The sequence below is a fragment of the Peromyscus eremicus genome, chromosome 23, assembly GCF_949786415.1.
Source record: "Peromyscus eremicus chromosome 23, PerEre_H2_v1, whole genome shotgun sequence".
NCBI classification, from domain to species: Eukaryota; Metazoa; Chordata; class Mammalia; order Rodentia; family Cricetidae; genus Peromyscus; species Peromyscus eremicus.
Window position 1 is genome coordinate 36,512,223 of NC_081438.1, and position 17,160 is coordinate 36,529,382.

Genomic DNA, 17,160 nt, shown 5'->3' on the forward strand with positions numbered 1-17,160 from the left:
CTTCAGACACATAGTTCTGGCTTTAGAGTTAAGGATAGAAGAAACAGGTTATGGAATTTGCCTCAGTTCTCAAAGAAAGCCACTGAGGCCAGGCATGTGTCAGGGGTGTCCCTGAATGGAGGCCTAGAGAGGCCATTGTGTGAAGCTGTGAAGTTGAAGCCTGGATTGCCTTGGAGAACCCAAGGTGTTAGAGATGCCAAAGTCATGGGATACCTGCTGAGGAGAGCAGCAGGGGGTGGAACCAACCCAAGAGAAAGAAGTGTATTGCAGTCAACAAAGCTGGACAGAGTTGGAGATCTAAAGAGCAATTTGACATGAGACATAGAGATGCAGAGTTTGGCATTTGCCCAGCTGGTTTTTGGTCTTGTTTTGGGCCAGTATTTCCTCACTATGCTCCCTTCCCTATGTTTTGGGATGGTAATGTATATTCTGTGCCATTATATGTTAAAAGTATGTGATCTGGTTTTTTATTTTTATCTTATAGGGGATTACAGTTAAGAGATTGCATGAATCTCAGAAGAGACTTTGAACTTTGGACTTTTTAAATGTTGAGAATGTGATAGACTATGGGGACTTTTGAAGTTGGACTAAATGAATTTTGCATTATGATATTGTTACAAGCTTATGGGGGCCAAGAAGTGGAATGTGGTAGTTTGAATGTAATTGGCCCTCATAATCCCATAGGGAGTGGCACTATTGGGAAGTGTGGCTTTGTTGGAGGAGTGTACCACTGTGGGGGCAGGCTTTGGGGTTTCCTATGATCAGGATACTACCCAGTGTCTCAGTCAACTTCTTGTTGCCTGCAAGATGTAGGACTCGCAGCTACTACTCCAGCACCATGTCTGCCTGCACACTGCCATGATGATAATGGACTGAACCTCTGAAACTGTATTCAAACCACCCAAAATAAATGTTTTCCTTTATAAGAGTTGCCATGGTCATGGTGTCTCTTCATAGAAATAAAAACCATAATTAAGACACCCTCCCTTTTGCTGTCAGACTATTGAAACACACAACTCTCACCTCAAAGAGCATAAGCGAGTTTATTCTGGAGCCAAGTATGAGTGATCATATTGCACCTCTCCATGTGGTAACAGAACAAGGAAAGCTACAAATGAAGGTACACTTCAAATACATTGGTGGAAATATCAACAGGTAGGCAAGTTCAAGAAAATACAGGAATCTGGAAGCTGAACATGTGGCTTAGTGGTTAGAGCACTGGCTACTCTTCCAAAGGACCTGTGTTCAGTTCCCAGCACCTATATGGTGGCTCATCCATCTGTAACTCCAGATCCAGAAGATTCAGCTCCCTCTTCTGGCCCCTGAGGACACTACATACACATGATACACGTACATACACTCAGGCAAAACTCCCAGACACATAAAATATAAATAAAACTTATTTTTGTAGGCTGGCTATAATTAGCATAGAAAAAAAGATGCCTTTTAGACATGTAAAAATATCTTAGGAACCCCACTACACCCAAGGCTGCACCTGATAACCAAGACTTAGTGACATCACTCACTCAAAATAACCAGACAGTCCTAGAACCACATGACACCCATTGGACAGTATAGAGGCAGAGACCAAGAGCAATGCTCAGCTCTGCACATCTGGAGAGATGCCAGCTTGATCTATCCAGCAGGATCTGGACCCTCGAATCAGAGAGTTGTGTTAGAGACTGGACCTGACCTTCTTCAGCTAAGATACAACACACAGGTGAGCAGTCTTGGGGAGACAGACTTAGGATCAGAGTTACGAACTTAGAGTGTGAACCTTGTGTGATGACCCTTAGCATAATAAAATACAGCTTTTGTTATACTAACCGTGTGTCTACCTTGTTGCTCACAGCACTGGCCATGTAACACAATGGGAGGCATTATCCCTAGGCTGATGGGCCTGGGCTGTATAAAAATGTAGCTCCACCAACCTAAGACAGAGCGCCTGTGTGGCCTGGGCAGGCATCTCCATTACGGGTAAGGTGACCTGCTGACTTCCCACATAACCTAAGTCAGAAGCTCATTTTTTAGTAAAAGGGGGACCTGTAGGGCCCTTGCCCCCGTTTTGGGTAACTGTTGCCTTGCTTGCTGACCTTGACCTTGATATCCTCCCTATGCTAATTCACTGGCGGGTTACACCCTCCTGAATGCTTAAGGGAAGTTCCTGTCTGTGTATCCTGCATAATGCGCGTTAACAGCTTAGATGCAAGATTGTAAAACATCGGTAGTGAACTTCTGCCCTCCGGGGATTCTCCCATTGTGCTGTAAGCCTGTATTTAAGACCTCTTCCCTCCTTCAATAAACAGCATTCGGCATTTAAAAAAAAAATGTAGCTCACCCTGAGCCTGGGTGTTGCGTCCGCCTCGACCAGCAAGGAAGACGCAACCCCAGGCTCTTCTCCAAGCAGTTTATTCAGGAACTTTGAACAATCTTCTGACCCCGGGGAAAGTCATTTTCTTCTTCTTCTCTCTCACTCTCACTCTCACTCTCACTCTCCCATTCTCTCTCTCATTCTCTCTCTCATTCTCTCTCTCATTCTCACTCACAGTCACCCTCTCACTCACTCTCACAGTCACTCTCACAGTCACTCCCCTGGGAAAGTCAGCCCACGCCCTTTATAGCCACTGGGCAATCAACCCTGTGGTGCCACGTGGACAATGCTGCTAGGGTCAGACATATGCAAGCAAGCCAGATTAGGTCCAGGTGTGCAGAGGCAAGCCAGATCCTAGCCTTAGCCAAATAAGGAGCATCTGCCATCGGGAAGGCAGAAGCCAGATGCTGCGCCATCTTTGAGGCACAGCCGTGCACGACTCTCTACACCTGGGAGCAAGTCAGGAAACAGCTTTTTTTTCCCATGGTGTCTGCTTCAGTTCCTGCCTTCAGGTTCCAGCCCAAGTCTGCCCTCACTTCCCTCAAGGTTGTAACCCGAAAATATAATCCACATAAACCATCTTCTCCCTAGGTGGCTTTTGGTCATGGTGCTTATCACAACAGAGAGCAAGCTTACATAGATCATGTCTGAAAACACATAGACAAGTCAGCCACCTTTTCAGTCCTTAGAATAAAAGGTAACATCCCAGAGGAGGGCAATTACCCTGCAGGAAGAATTGTGCCCTGGAGCAGGATGATCATCTCTTAAACTTAGTTTATGATCTCGTGCAATGGTGACCATGTTGGAGAACCAGAATCAAGACATGATTAAGGGGACAGCCAGTTGATCAGAACGGTATAATTATGCATATCTTGTCTTTTCAAATGTTTTTTGTTTTTATTTTAAATTCAGTGGTTAAGTGTGCACACTACTCTTGCAGAGGATTTGAATTTGGTTCCCAGTACTCGAAGCTTGCAACGGCCTCCTTCCACACCTGCATTCATGCGCACATGGTTACACACACACACACACACACACACATACACACATGCGCGCGCACACGCACGTGCACACATCATTTCAAAGAAAATGAAAAGCTCATGTTAATACTCCCAAAGAAAAATCTAGAAGCCTCAGCTTCCTTTGTCTCCCTGCTCTGTGGAGTCCTTGGGATTCTGTTGAACCACTTTAGACAGAAACAAGTGTGTCCTGGTGACCCGAATTGAGATATTTTAGCCATTGCAGTATCTTCTGTACTATCTTGCTACTGTCTAGGGACAGTTCTAGCTGAGTAGTCTGATGTCTGTGAAACAGCATGGGGAAAAACGAATCCTCACCGGTGGTGGCGCACGCCTTTAATCCCAGCACTCGGGAGGCAGAGCCTGGTGGATCTCTGTGAGTTCGAGGCCAGCCTGGGCTACAGAGCGAGATCCAGGACAGGATCCAAAACTACACAGAGAAACCCTGTCTTGAAAAAAAAGAAAGAAAAGAAAAGAAAAGAGAAACAAAAACAAAAAACCAAACACAAAAAAATCCTCCCCTGGGAACCTGATAACTACTTAGTGGGACACCTCCGGCCCTTACAGTTTCACGTTTCTTTTCTGAATTTGCTGTGCACTGAGATTACTATTGTTGAAGCCTGTGAATGTGCATTTTTTGTTTTTGTATTTTAGACAGCATCTCACCATGTCTGTCTGGCTTCAAACTCATGGAGATCCTCCTGCCTCTGCCTCACTCTGAGGTGTGTCTCTGATGAATGTGGGTATGTGGGAATGACTTTAGATTACATATTTAGTATATAAAACTGTTGTTTTCATCTAGTTTTTTTTTCTTTCCCTTTTTTCCTCTGAAAAGATGTTCAGCTAAGACAGAAGAGTTGAAATCACTTCCTTAGAATTCAAGACGGCAGGAAAACTGGTTATATGAGACTCCTCCAGCAAGCCTGACTAAAATGTTAACTGCTTAACAGAGGAATGTCAAGCTTCCTTCCTGCAATGCTTTGGGTTTGGTGCTCTCAAATGTTAGTTCTGGAAACTGAGGCTGTGAAAGTTATCTTCTTATGGGCTGTCCTGGAGAGATGATTAGTATCTTTAATTTAAATGGTGATTAAATTGTTAACTTTACTCTTATTAAATGCTAAGAAATTTTCTAAACATTTGTTTTGACAAACAAACTTACATAATAAATTCAAAAGATTAATTTAGAATTGGCCTCTCTGTAGAGATAGTTTTACATGATTTCTAGGCTTTGGTCCTTATGAAATATACATGTATTCTGTCCATGTTGAGATGGGCACATTTTCTTTTAGAATGATTGCTAATGGAAAATACATTTTGAAGGGCTCTAGTAGGCCCAAGCATGGTGAACATGGCTCAGGCAGGTCTTGCCTTTCCCCCATTCCCTCTGCCTTGCTAAAAACTGTTAGCTTACATTCCTAATGCTAGCCACCAAGGTCTGTTCCTTTATTTGGCTGCTTCCTCCTCCTGAGGCTGACTACCAGGGTCCAGATATCAAAACCCCCTTCGGCTGCCCTAATTAACATGCTCAATCAAAATCAAACACCTCATCCTAACACAGGGTTTCCCTTTTACCCTTATAAACTGCCGTTTGCCTATGGGCCAGTCTGTCTCCTCTCTATCAGAGGCAGTCCTCTGTCCCTGCAGGACAAATACTCCTCCCCCTCTCCCTATTTCCTGCCCCTCTCCCTATTCTCTCCCCCTCTCCCTATTCCCTGCCTCCTCTCCCTATCCCCTGCCCTCTTTCCCTATTTCCTGCCCCTCTCCCTATTCCCTCCCCGTCTCCCTATTCCCTGCCCCCTCTCCCTCATCCTCTGTGCCCTGTCTTTGTCTCACTTTCCCCGCCCTTTGTCCCTCTGGGGCAAAGAAATCTCCTTTGTGGTGAGAACTTGGTCTTGGGGTGTCTTGTGCTGATACTGCTCCTTTCACATTTTGTGGTAAATATTGCAAGATTGGATATTTCAATATCTAATTTGATAAGGATTGCTGACAGCAAATATGAGCGACTGTGGCTCAGTAACACAGATTTAAGTTTCCCCCAAATTCCATGTTCCTATGTGATGGCTGCTTCATGGTGTTTTTACAGTAACAGAACAAAGAGAGTCATAAATCAGGGCAACTGTCACATACATTGGTGGCAACATTAGGGGGGTGAGTTAAAGCAAAGTGGGGCTTCTATAGGCCTCAGATGCTAAGGACATCCTCAGATTTTGATTGGAGGAAAGTAGTGCTCTGTTTGTCTATTCCAATGAGTTAACCAATGGTCACGAAAATGTTGGGTAATAAATGGGTATGGAATGGGCTATAGATGCCCTAAGGTAATTTGGCTCTGGGCTTGCACCATCCCAACCTCCCTGCAATTGTTGAAGTTCATCAGTTTATTGGCTGTCAGAGGAAGTATACATATGGTTTTCATTCTGAGGTCATTCATTCACAGTATATATCAAGAATTTCTGGTTTATAGCTCTGTTGGTAAAATACCATTCAAACATGAGGACCTGAGTTTGATTCCCAGAGCCCACATGAAAACATACAAAAGCTGGACTTGTTGGTGGATATGAAGGAAAGATGAATGGATCCCTGGGGCTCACTAGCCAGCAAGGCCAACTTTAGGCAATCCCAGGTCAGTGAGGGATCTTGTCCCAAAAATAACACCTGAGGAATAATACCTGAGGCTGACCTCTGGCCCATACATGCACACATGTGCACACACCCACATCATGTGCACACACCCACATCCACAGGATTGCATGCATCTCTCTCTCTCTCTCTCTCTCTCTCTCTCTCTCTCTCTCTCTCTCTCTCTCTCTTCACACACACACACACACACACACACACACAAATAAATGAGTAAATAAATAAAACATAAAAACCAATTGTTTTGTTAATCATTGATTTTGTCAGGCTTCTGGCTATTTAGGAATTATCAAGTTTTATTTAAGGATCCATTGTGGACATATTGAAATGAACAGTTTGTAAGCAACTGCTTTAATACCCTATGTCAATGGTTGGGGCAGCTCTGTATCTGAACTTTATATATTTTGCACAAGCTTATAGGGTTTTTTGTGTAAGCTTAATATATGCCAAGAAACTAGTAAGGGCTATTTTACAAATATGTAAAAGTCTGCATTATACCTGGACTTCCAACATACAAAGTAGCCAGTGAAGTTCTTTGGACATGTCTGCTATTCCTCAGCAGTGCCATTCAGAGAGAAAACCTACCATTCATGTTGTCCTCTCTGTATCTACTCACCTGGATAGAACAAGTAGTGTGCTATCACATGTTTCTGCCTGTCACCAGCACTAGCAGTGTAAGTGTTCCAATTGTATCATGAATCTGTAAACAGAAGTAACTGAAAATGCTCTAGTAGTGTGCATTCCAAGCAGTGCCTTTAAAACAATTGAAGGGTACTGGACACCTAAGGAGGCATCTACAGTTTTCTTTAAGTGTTTGCTCTCAGGGGCTTGAGAGATGTCTTAGTGGTTAAAACCACTGGCTGCCAGCCAGGCAGTGATGGCGCATGCCTTTAATCCCGGCGCTCAGGAGGCAGAGGCAGACAGACCTCTGTAAGTTCTAGGCTAGGCTAGTCTACAGAGTGAGTTCCAGGACAGCCAGGGCTACACAAAGAACCCTGTCTTTACAAGCCCTCCCAAAAAACAACAACAACAACAACAAAAATGTAGTCACTAGTGCCAGTCCTCTCATGAACAGCTAAGATCAAGGGAGTGTGGAGAAGTGATCCTTGTACGTGGGTGCCTGCACGGCCTTAAGTGTTCCTGCTTGGGGTCTGTTTCTGTTATTTGTTTTGGATATAGACCTTTTCACCTCAAAATTCAGTACTATAAAGGGACACTGAGGCAATGTAACTGTCCTGGAAACAGGGAAGGTACTCCAAAGAGACACTGTGCCTCCCTGATTGGATACAAGGAGATTGATTAATGCACCCCAGAAATAATTGGAATCTCTCCAGGAATTTCATGCAGGCAAAGGGAAAAGACTGAAGCCTGGTGCTGGACTGAGGAAAAACGTGGCTCCCCAAAAGATTCAGAGAGTTCTGGTCTCGTATCAGATCACTCTGCAGGAGACACTGGGACAGAGGGAGTCATGGTTCAGTGGTGGGCACGACCACACCTTCATCAGGACTGCTTAGTTTTGCATCCTTCTTGCTTCACATTTAAAACTAACTCTCATGTCAGGACCCTAAATATGGACCTAAATATGTCACTGGACCCCATTATTTATTTGTTTCTATTCCCAATGTGGCTATTTGAACTAAATCTCCTTTCTTTGCACTTTTTTTGTTTGTTTACTTGTTTTGGTTTGGTTTTGAAATAGGGTCTCTCTTTCATGTTGTCTGGGAACTCACCACGTAGATAGGCCAGGCTGGCCTTTAAACTCACAGACATCAACCTGCCACTGCCTAAGAATGCTGAGGGAAAAGGCATGCACCACCATGCCTAGGATTTCTCTGCTCTTAAAGTTGTCTGCCAGGCCTATAGAGGTTTTTAAAGGTCCCAAGATCCAGGCTCTGACAACATCTCCCCAATCCCCCTGCCCCCCGAGCATCCTGGCCTGTATGTTATCCTATGAATAGCTACCAGGTGGATGTCTGGGAAACAGGAACAGAATTTTGAGAAGTTGAGGTGTCAGGAGACAAGACAAGTTGTGGGTCTGACTGGTGAAGTCCTGGGCCGAGAAGCTCCCAACATTACTCCTGAGATGCACACCAGGCTCCCCTGGATACCTGGACAAAAGAGGAGCGATCAGATCATGATCGGGGCTGAAGTCTCAGACCCACCCTTTTTTAAGTGAACGTTGTCTCCATGTGAACACAGACTGGGGCAGGGCTGTCATGCAGGGCCACCCAGCATACATAAGGGCTTGGTTCTCCTTGAACATGGGACAAGTCTCATCATTCCGAGGTAAAGGTAAAGCTGTCTGGAAATCTGCCTTTGAAGAACTTCCACCAATTACCCCACCACCCTCTGAGCCCCAGAAAAGCAACTGTCAGTCCTGATGTGGCCAATGCTTCTGCAGGAGGGGGGGCACCTTTCACACAGACACGGGCACCTGCTCTGCAGAGAATCAAATCAATGGAAATCTACAACCTCTGATTTCATCTCAACAGCCTGTCAAGGACATCCATGTTAGGAGTGAAGCTCTGCCCAATCCTGTTTATTGAGTTCACCTCAGGAGCTACCCCATTCCCATTCCTATTTGAAATGTCCCTGAGATTCCATCAAACAGGTCAGGGAGGGCCTCCTTGTGTTTCCATGGAGAACCACTGTCCTCTAGTGGCCAGATGATGAAGAATAATATCCATGGGGAAAGGCTAACAGGCACTCAACTTTATGTCCATTAATCTTTATCTCATTGGAGAAAAGCTGTGTGATGACAGTTAGGGTGTTCACCGGTCTGATCACTGGGGCAAGCCAGCTCAGTTCAGGCACCCTCTCCACTATTTCTAGTAGTCCAAGCTGGGGTCATCCTTGGGGATTCCTGGCAACTTCCCTAGCATCGGGTTTCTCTCTACCTACCCCCCCCCCCGTGATATCTCCCTCTATCATGGTATCTCTCTCATTGCTTTCCCACTCCATCCTTATTCCAGCTCGACCATCCCATTCCCTTATGTTCTCATCCCCAATCCCTACCTTCCATTGCCCAACCTGCATCCCCAGTATACTCATGGAGATCACCACAGCCAAACATGCGACAGAGCTCCAGGAGTCCAGTCAGAAAGAGAGGGGAGGGATTCTATGAGCAAGTGCATCAGGATCATGATGAGGAAACCTGCAAAGATGACCAAACCAAACTAGTGAGAACTCATGAAAGTTGGATCAATGACTGTGGAGCCTGCATGGGACTGGACTAGGCCCTCTGAATGGTGAAACAATTGTGTAGCTTGATTTGCTTGGGGGAACCCCTGGTGGTAGAATCATAATCCATCCCTGGTGCATGAGGGGACTTTTGGAGCCCACTACCTATGATGGGACACCTTTTGCAGCTTTGAGACAGGGGGAAGGGCTTGGACTTGCCTCTACTGGATGTGCCTCCCCATAGGAGGCTTTGTCTTCTTGTGGGTGGGAATGGGGGGTGGGTTGGGAAGGGGAGGCTTGGGAGGCAGGAGGAGGGAAAAATGAGATCTTTGATTGGTGTGTAAAATGAATGAAAAATTTTTCTTAATAAAAATATAAATAAAAACAAACAAAAAAACCAATTCAAAAAATTATTCTTTATTTCTCTCTCTTTCTAGAGAGACTGACTTCTAAGACCAGGCTCTGAGAGGCCTTCTGCTGGGTCACCACCGCCATGCTCTGGGAACCAGACCCCAGCTGTCCCAGCTGGCAGCCAGCAGAACATCCCTTGGCAGAGCTGAATCATCAAGGCTTCAGACCCTGGAGAACCCAGCTGTTGGGCAGCCCGTCTGCGTCCTGGAATACAGCTCTACCCATCCCCCCATCCCCCCTGACCTGTCTCCATAATTGCACAGCTGTAGCCAAAATAAGCGTGGCCATCAACTGAGGTTGCTAATATTCTTGGTACAATAGTTTAATTAATAGGACAGACGTGAATGACACTCACCACCAAGTTGTACAGAATAACCCAGCTGGTCACACTGAACGCTGATCATGGTTTCTACAAGGGGCCACTCTGTGACCACAAAGAGAACAAAAATGTGCTGGAGAGATGGCTCAGTGGTTAAGAGCACTGGCTGCTCTTGTAGAGAACCAGGTTCAATTCCCAGCACTGACACAGCAGCTCACAACCATCCATAACCCCAGTTCAAGGGAGCCAACACCCTCTTCTGGCTTCCATGGGCACTGCACATACACACTGCATAGAAACACATGCATTCATACTTGTAAAATAATAAGATAATATTTAAAAGAATAATTTCAAACTGGTCATCCAAGAATGAAGATATGGAAACTTTTACCAAAGTCTTAAAGTTAGTGTGTACTTTTCCCTTGGGGTAAGGAATGTTGTGAGAGGTGTTGACACCCCAAACCAGAACCCAGACTGCAATCTCTGGAGATGCAGAAGAGGCACACCGTTGCCTGTGGAAGCCCAAAGGGAATAAACACTAGCATGCATAGAAGGAGAGGAGCCCAGCCTGGTCCTCCAAGTGAAAGGCATGATTAAACACGAACGCATACAGTTTGTTACTGTCTGATACCCTGACACTAACCTCATCCTAAATATCCCTAAGGCCACCTAAGCATGGCCCTTTCTATACTGACATGTTCCTAGGCACTTGTAAGTGGGTCCTCTGTGTGCCCTTGTGAGTGTGGGTGTGAGGACATGGGCACATGTCCCTATTTGTGCCTTTACCTCTGGTGACAGTGGTATGGGGTTTGCTGGTATAGGGAATCTGTGATCATATACACATGATGACATACTAGGAAATTGACGCTAGAATGATCTACAGGGAGCAGGTTGGGACAGTGGGAAGACCCTAAGAGAAAATTATGTTTTCCTGGGATGCATGTGGTATAGAGGTAATGGTTTGGAAACCTCTTCTGCCTTCTCAAAGCTGAGGGTCTGGCTGAAGCCAGGCTTCCCAGGTCAGTGTGAAGCATGGGCCTATGGACACCACTGTGTCCCACTGTTCACATGGAAAGGCAGAAGGAGAGAAGTCAGCTGTCCTAGTCAGCCCTAGAGAAAGCCTATGTGGAGGAAGCACAGGCTGGAGACTCCCAGGAAGTGACCTCACGTTCTTAGCATTATTACAGATGGAACTCAGACTCCTGGTTACCAGGTAACCAGATGTCAGCAGCAGCCTCAACTGACCCACTTCGCTGGAAGCAAGATGTTCTCCTGTTTGAAGAGTTCCAGTGGCTTAGGCCACCAAAAAATTAAGTGCCCTGGCCTTTTCCAACGTGTGGTACGCTGTATTCATCGACACCTCTGTCCATTTTCCCACAGGGAAAACGAGGTAACACAGGTCAGCCTGTGGCAGGAAAACTTTCTGGTCCCCCTGATCCTCTGCAGTTCCTGACTGGGTCTGCGTTCCTGTGAGAACACTGAGGAACATCCTTTATGCCCACTTTTCACTTCAGTATGTGGTATTGGGTTGTTATTGTCTCTGAGATTTCACATTTAAACCCTTCTTCCTTCCTTGGTCTTCCCTCAGGATAACAAGGTCTGGATAACTACACAATATTCAATCCCAAGAGCTCAAACTACCTGAAAGATCTGATTAACCATGTACCAACAGCCATTAAGGATGGAAACATTATATATATCGTGTTGGCTATCTACTCTGTTTGTGACCACCTGGGAGATGCTGGACTTGCAGGCTCTCAAGCCTCCTGGTTTGGTTTGAGGAGGACTCTGCTCTTCTCTGGGACTGTATGCTCTCACAGCACACATATGATTGTACCCTGGCATCATTGGTCCTGAGCCTGGACCTTCAAAGTGACATGGCCAGAGATGGGGGTGGAGGAGATAGCTCTAGATTGTGACATTCGCTTTTCCCAAGAAGTGTCAATCACTGTCCTTTCTTATGCCTTGAGCAGAGCCTTTCCCCCACTGTAGAAAAGTTCTAGACACTATCTAGGTTTGATGGGATTAATGGAGCCAGATAAGTGTCCCTGGGGCCACTCAAGAAACTCCATACCAACCAAGAATCCTAGCAAGGAGGAGCGTAGGCTCCACCCATTGCATGAAGATCCTTGAAGAGCTGTGACCAGAGGCTCATTCCCAGGCCTTCAGCATGGAAGTCAGAACAGTGCAAGGAGCCCTGAGCACCCTCCTCCCTTCCTGGCATCTATTCCTCCACCAGATCCAAGTAGTTCCCTGTAGATCTCTTGGTGGGTTGGGGACACATGTTCTTAGTGGTGATACCATCATGAAATGCCACAGGTATGGATCCATGCAGCATGGTTATGTGGAGAATCAACAAATAGAGATGTGAGTTGGACTCTGGGTGAAGAGGGACGTAAGAGCCCATCTGCACAGTGGGATGTTTGGGTGGCTAGGGTTGAGGACTGAGTCATTACCAGTCCCTCTGTTCTTGGGATAACTGACAGAGGAACCGTATGGCGATTACTGTTCAGAACCATGAAAACACCTCCATCTACCATTTTCTGGCCATCTACCATTTTCTGGCCATCTACTCAAAGTTTGCTACCACCTGGGAGGTGCTGGAACTGATGATGAACACTGAGTGGCTACACACAAGTTCAGGCCCTCAGGCCTCCTGGTTTGATTTGAGGATGGCTCTGCTTTTCTCCAAGACTGTATGCTCTCATAGGACAAATATGATTGTGCTCTGGCATCATAGGAAAAGTATGATTGTACCACAAACTTCATGTGCAAGTGAAGAAAATCAGAGGTTTCCAATGGTCTCCTTGGTTCTGAGGAGCAGAGGGAAGAATAGAAATTAAAGAGTCCTAGGGGAATCCATCCCCACCATAGCACAGTGCAGTCTACCCAGTCTGTCCTCCAAGGGACAGAAAGTGTCTCAAGCCCTCTCCATACAGCTCTACAGTCCTGACCACCATACTCAGCAGCACATAGGCTGGGCAGCCATTTCCTCATCTAAGGGACCACTGCTGTGCTGGTGAAGCCAGGCCAGGCTTCTGACTCTACTTCCCACCAGCCTGTTTCTCCCTGCAGTGCCTTGTTATCCTTCCTATCAATATGGACGTCAAAACAACCCCAGGACTTCTGTCAGTCTCCAGATCTTGCTGTTGTCAAGATGCTAGTGGAATATGTATGGCTCAATGTATGTTCCAAAGATGTCACTCTCCAAGCCAAGGAGCTCCTATCAGTGCTGGAGGAGCAGGAGTTCAAAAAGGGTGAGGAGGCCTGGGGTAGGTGTCTGGGAAGGGAGGAGGTGGTTTTGGTGACGGGATGTAACAGGGAATCATCCAGATGCCTTGGCCTGGAACCAGAGCTGAGCACCAGTTGTTGGGATGTCCTCTTAAAGGGAGAGGGCACTGAGATTATCTGACATGAACAGGCCTTGTGTGGCCAGCAAGGCCATCTTGGAGAAACTCATCCCATTCTGGAAACTCTTGGCTGCCTCCAATAATGGTTAATCTCTTTTTGTTCTTAGGTTGTGGGCTCTTCAGGGCAGCAACTTCTGAATTCCCACCTCAGGATCAGTCAGGGACAACAGAAACTCTAGAAAGAGACTAGCTTCTGTGAGAGCAACATGGAGGTCCGTCACCTCAAGAGGATATGTTTATGGAAATGGTGGCTATGGAACCAAGTGTTCCAGAAGCCTGGCTAGTGCATCTGCTGTTTGTTGTGTGCTTAGATAGTGTTCTGTAGATGTAACCAACCGTCTTATTAAATAAGAAACACAGAGCCGATTCAGAGAAGAAAGCCAAGAGGTCAGAACTAAGAGCCTTACCCTTCCTGCTTCAGCTATCCTGCTTCAGCCAAGAGAGCTCTCCGAAAAAAGGGGCCTCTTTCTGTGTGTATGTCTTTATATAGTCTAGATGTTCTGCCTTCTCATTGGTTGTAAACTAAACACGTGACTGCCTTGTCATTGCCTGTATGTACCGCCCTCCAGGTCCTTAAAGGCGTGCGCCACCACCGCCACGCACTTGCTATGGCTCTATAACTCTGACCCCCAGGCAACTTTATTTATTAACATACAATTAAAATCACATTTCAGTACAAGTAAAATACCACCACAGGGTTCTGCCCAACTCTTCCAGTGATGGGGACCACTACTGTCTGCTGAAGACAGACAAGGCTTCTAACTCTACTTTCCTCCAAAATGTTCTTTCCAACACCATGTTTCTCTCTAGGATTGTTCAAGGGAAAAAAATGTTCTTAGGATTTTTGTCAGTCTGCAGACCTGGTCAGCCTGAACCAGCTGCTGAACTATGTGAGTCTCCACACAGACTCCTCAGGTCTATTTGTCCAAGTCCAAGTTCTCCTATCAAGCTGGTATACCAGGAGTTGAAGAATTCAATGTCTTTGAAGATGAGGAGACCTTATGTAGGTGCTTGGTAAGCTAGGAGGTTGTTTCAGTGATGGGTTACACCAGGGAATGCTCCAGAATCCTTGACCTGGAAGAAAAGATGAAGGCCAAACAGTATGACATCCTTTTGTGGTAGGAGGTACTGGAGATTCCTCTGGTATTTGAAGGTCTTGTGTGTCCTGCAAATTCATCTTGAGGAAACACACCCCATCCTGGAAGCTTCTAGAGTACCTCTAAATACGGTTCATCTTATTCTGTCCTCAAGGTTTGGGCTTTTCACAGCAGAAACTCCAGAACTCCCACCAGGGACAACAGAAAATCTGGATCAGAGACCAGCTTCTGTGAGAGCCACAGGGAGATCCAACACACCACAAGGATGTTGTGGTTATGGACATGGTGGCTGCGGAACCAAGTGTGCCACACTCCCAGGCAGTGCAGCACATTTGTTGTGTGATTAGACCAGGCTCTGCCAACTCCTCATCTGATAAGGAACACCGCTGTCTGCTGAAGGGAGACAACCTCCACCTTCTGACAATCTGCTCCTTCCATCAGCCCCCTATGTTTCCTCTGGGACTAAGCATGGAACCATGACTGGAGAAGGTTTGTGGGTCTCCAGACAAGGTTAGGCTCCAACAACTGTGGGTCTATGTAAGTCTCCACATGGCTTCCTCGCTGTCCTCTTCCAGGATATCCTGTCACAGCTTGTAGAGTAAGATTCCAAGAAGTCAATGCCTGAAGAAGATGAGGTCTGAGGTAGGTTCCCAGAAAGTCAGGAGGTGGTTTCAGTGATGGACTCTACCAAGGAATAGTCCAGAATCTCAAAATGGAACTGGAGCATGACATCAGAAGGTAAGATATTCTGTTGTGAGGCAAAGGTCTGGGGATTCTCTAGTATGAAAGTTCTTTTATGTGGATGAATTTCTAAACAGTCATATTAAATAAGAAACACAGAGCCAAATACAGTGGTGAAAGCTGAAGAGATCAGAGAAATAGTGAGTAGCCACAACTAGCCTTAGCTTACCACCACGCAGTAGCTTCCCCAGAGAGAGAGCTTCTTCCTGTTTAACCTGTGCTTTTATTGTCTTCCTGTTTTGCCTTTTCATTGGCTCTAATTCCAGCCACATCACTTTCTCGTCACTGTCTTTCTATACAGACCTCCAGGTCTCTATGGTTGGTACTGGGATTAAAGGCATGTGTCACCACACTTGGCTGTGTCCTTGACCACACAGAGATTCTGCCTGCCATGTGATTGGATTAAGGGCATGTGCTACCACCACCTGACTTCTGTTTATGGCTTTGCTGTGACCTCTGATCTCCAGGCAAACTTTATTAACATACAAATAAAATATCACATTTCAGCACAAATAAAATATCACCACATTTTCCCTTTTTAATATTAAATCATTATTATTAATTATTAATATTAATATTAAATTTAATGTTTTAATAGTAAATCATTATTAATTATTAATATTAATATTAAATTTAATATTTTAATAAAAGGAAGGAAAAAGGTTATAACTAATATAAGAAAAACTATATATAATAAGTACAATAACTATATACAGTATATGTAAGCAATAAATACTTCAACAATGTGTAGTCCATTTGAATTTGACAAATTCAGAGAAAATAGTCAGCAATTTCCAGAATTTAAAATCCTGAATCATGAGAGGACACTGGAATTCAGGTTATCTGGTACATGAACTACTCGCACCGAATGTGAGGTCGAAGTGTAGGCCTTGTGTACATCCTACTTCACAAATGAGTCTGTAGGCTGAAGATGATGCCCCAACACTGCGGAGAAACCTCAGGTGACTGTCCAGGCAGCTGGCTGTTTCTGTCAACTCCCATTTTTTGGAAGTCGCTTGTTTGCACTTCCTGTTTTATTATGTAGTATTATTTCCTTCTTGGGTCTCTGAGGGAGTTGAAGATTAGATAGTTATAGTTAGTTGAAGATTAGTTATAATTATAGTTATAGTTATATGTTTCTTTGTTAAGAATTTCAGAAAAGAAACTCACTAAAGAGGTGTAAAGTGTATAAGTTTAAAAGACATTGTAAGATAGTTTTCTGTTGGTAATACGAGTTAGTAGAAAGTGAATCAGGTACATTACTTACCAAATATAGGATAGATAGGATATCTTCTTTAATTTTGCCAAATACAAATAGACTAGATATTATAAATAGACTAGATATTGTAACTGTAATTCTTGATTGATAATTGTTTTGTTATATGTAATTTTACTATGTTAAAGTTAAAACCTTCCTTTTTAAAAAAAGAAAAGGGGAAGTGCTGTGAATATCACTCTGAATGCGATATTGACTTCCTGAAAATCCTGGCTACAGACATAAAAAAATAAACCTAGAAAAACTACAAGACAGGTGATGTATATTTTACCTGCTCAAACATCAAACAGAAATCATCTTTGGCTGGTTTTTATACAATGCACAGTCTATACGTGTGCTAATGCAGATGTTACCTTTGGAAGTTTGCATGTTCTCAGCGCAAGGGAACCAGATATCAGTGAAAACAGGTGGCCCACATGATCCAGCCTCTCAGAGCTCCTCTGTTGCAGTTTCCTCTTAGTTCTGCATCCAGAATAGCTTCAAGGCTTCTTGGCTGAGAGGTTCCAGCCTTTCAGACTATGCTATCTAAGACTGCAGAGAAGTCTTGCAGTTTCCCATTGCATAGAGACTGAAAATAAATGTCATGGTTAGTTCTTCTAGGACTTGACCATTATCTCAGTTTTTCCAGGTTCCCTAAAGATGCCATTGCCCACAGACAACAGGAAGCAGTCTAGATAACACAATGCTCATATTCCCAAGAGG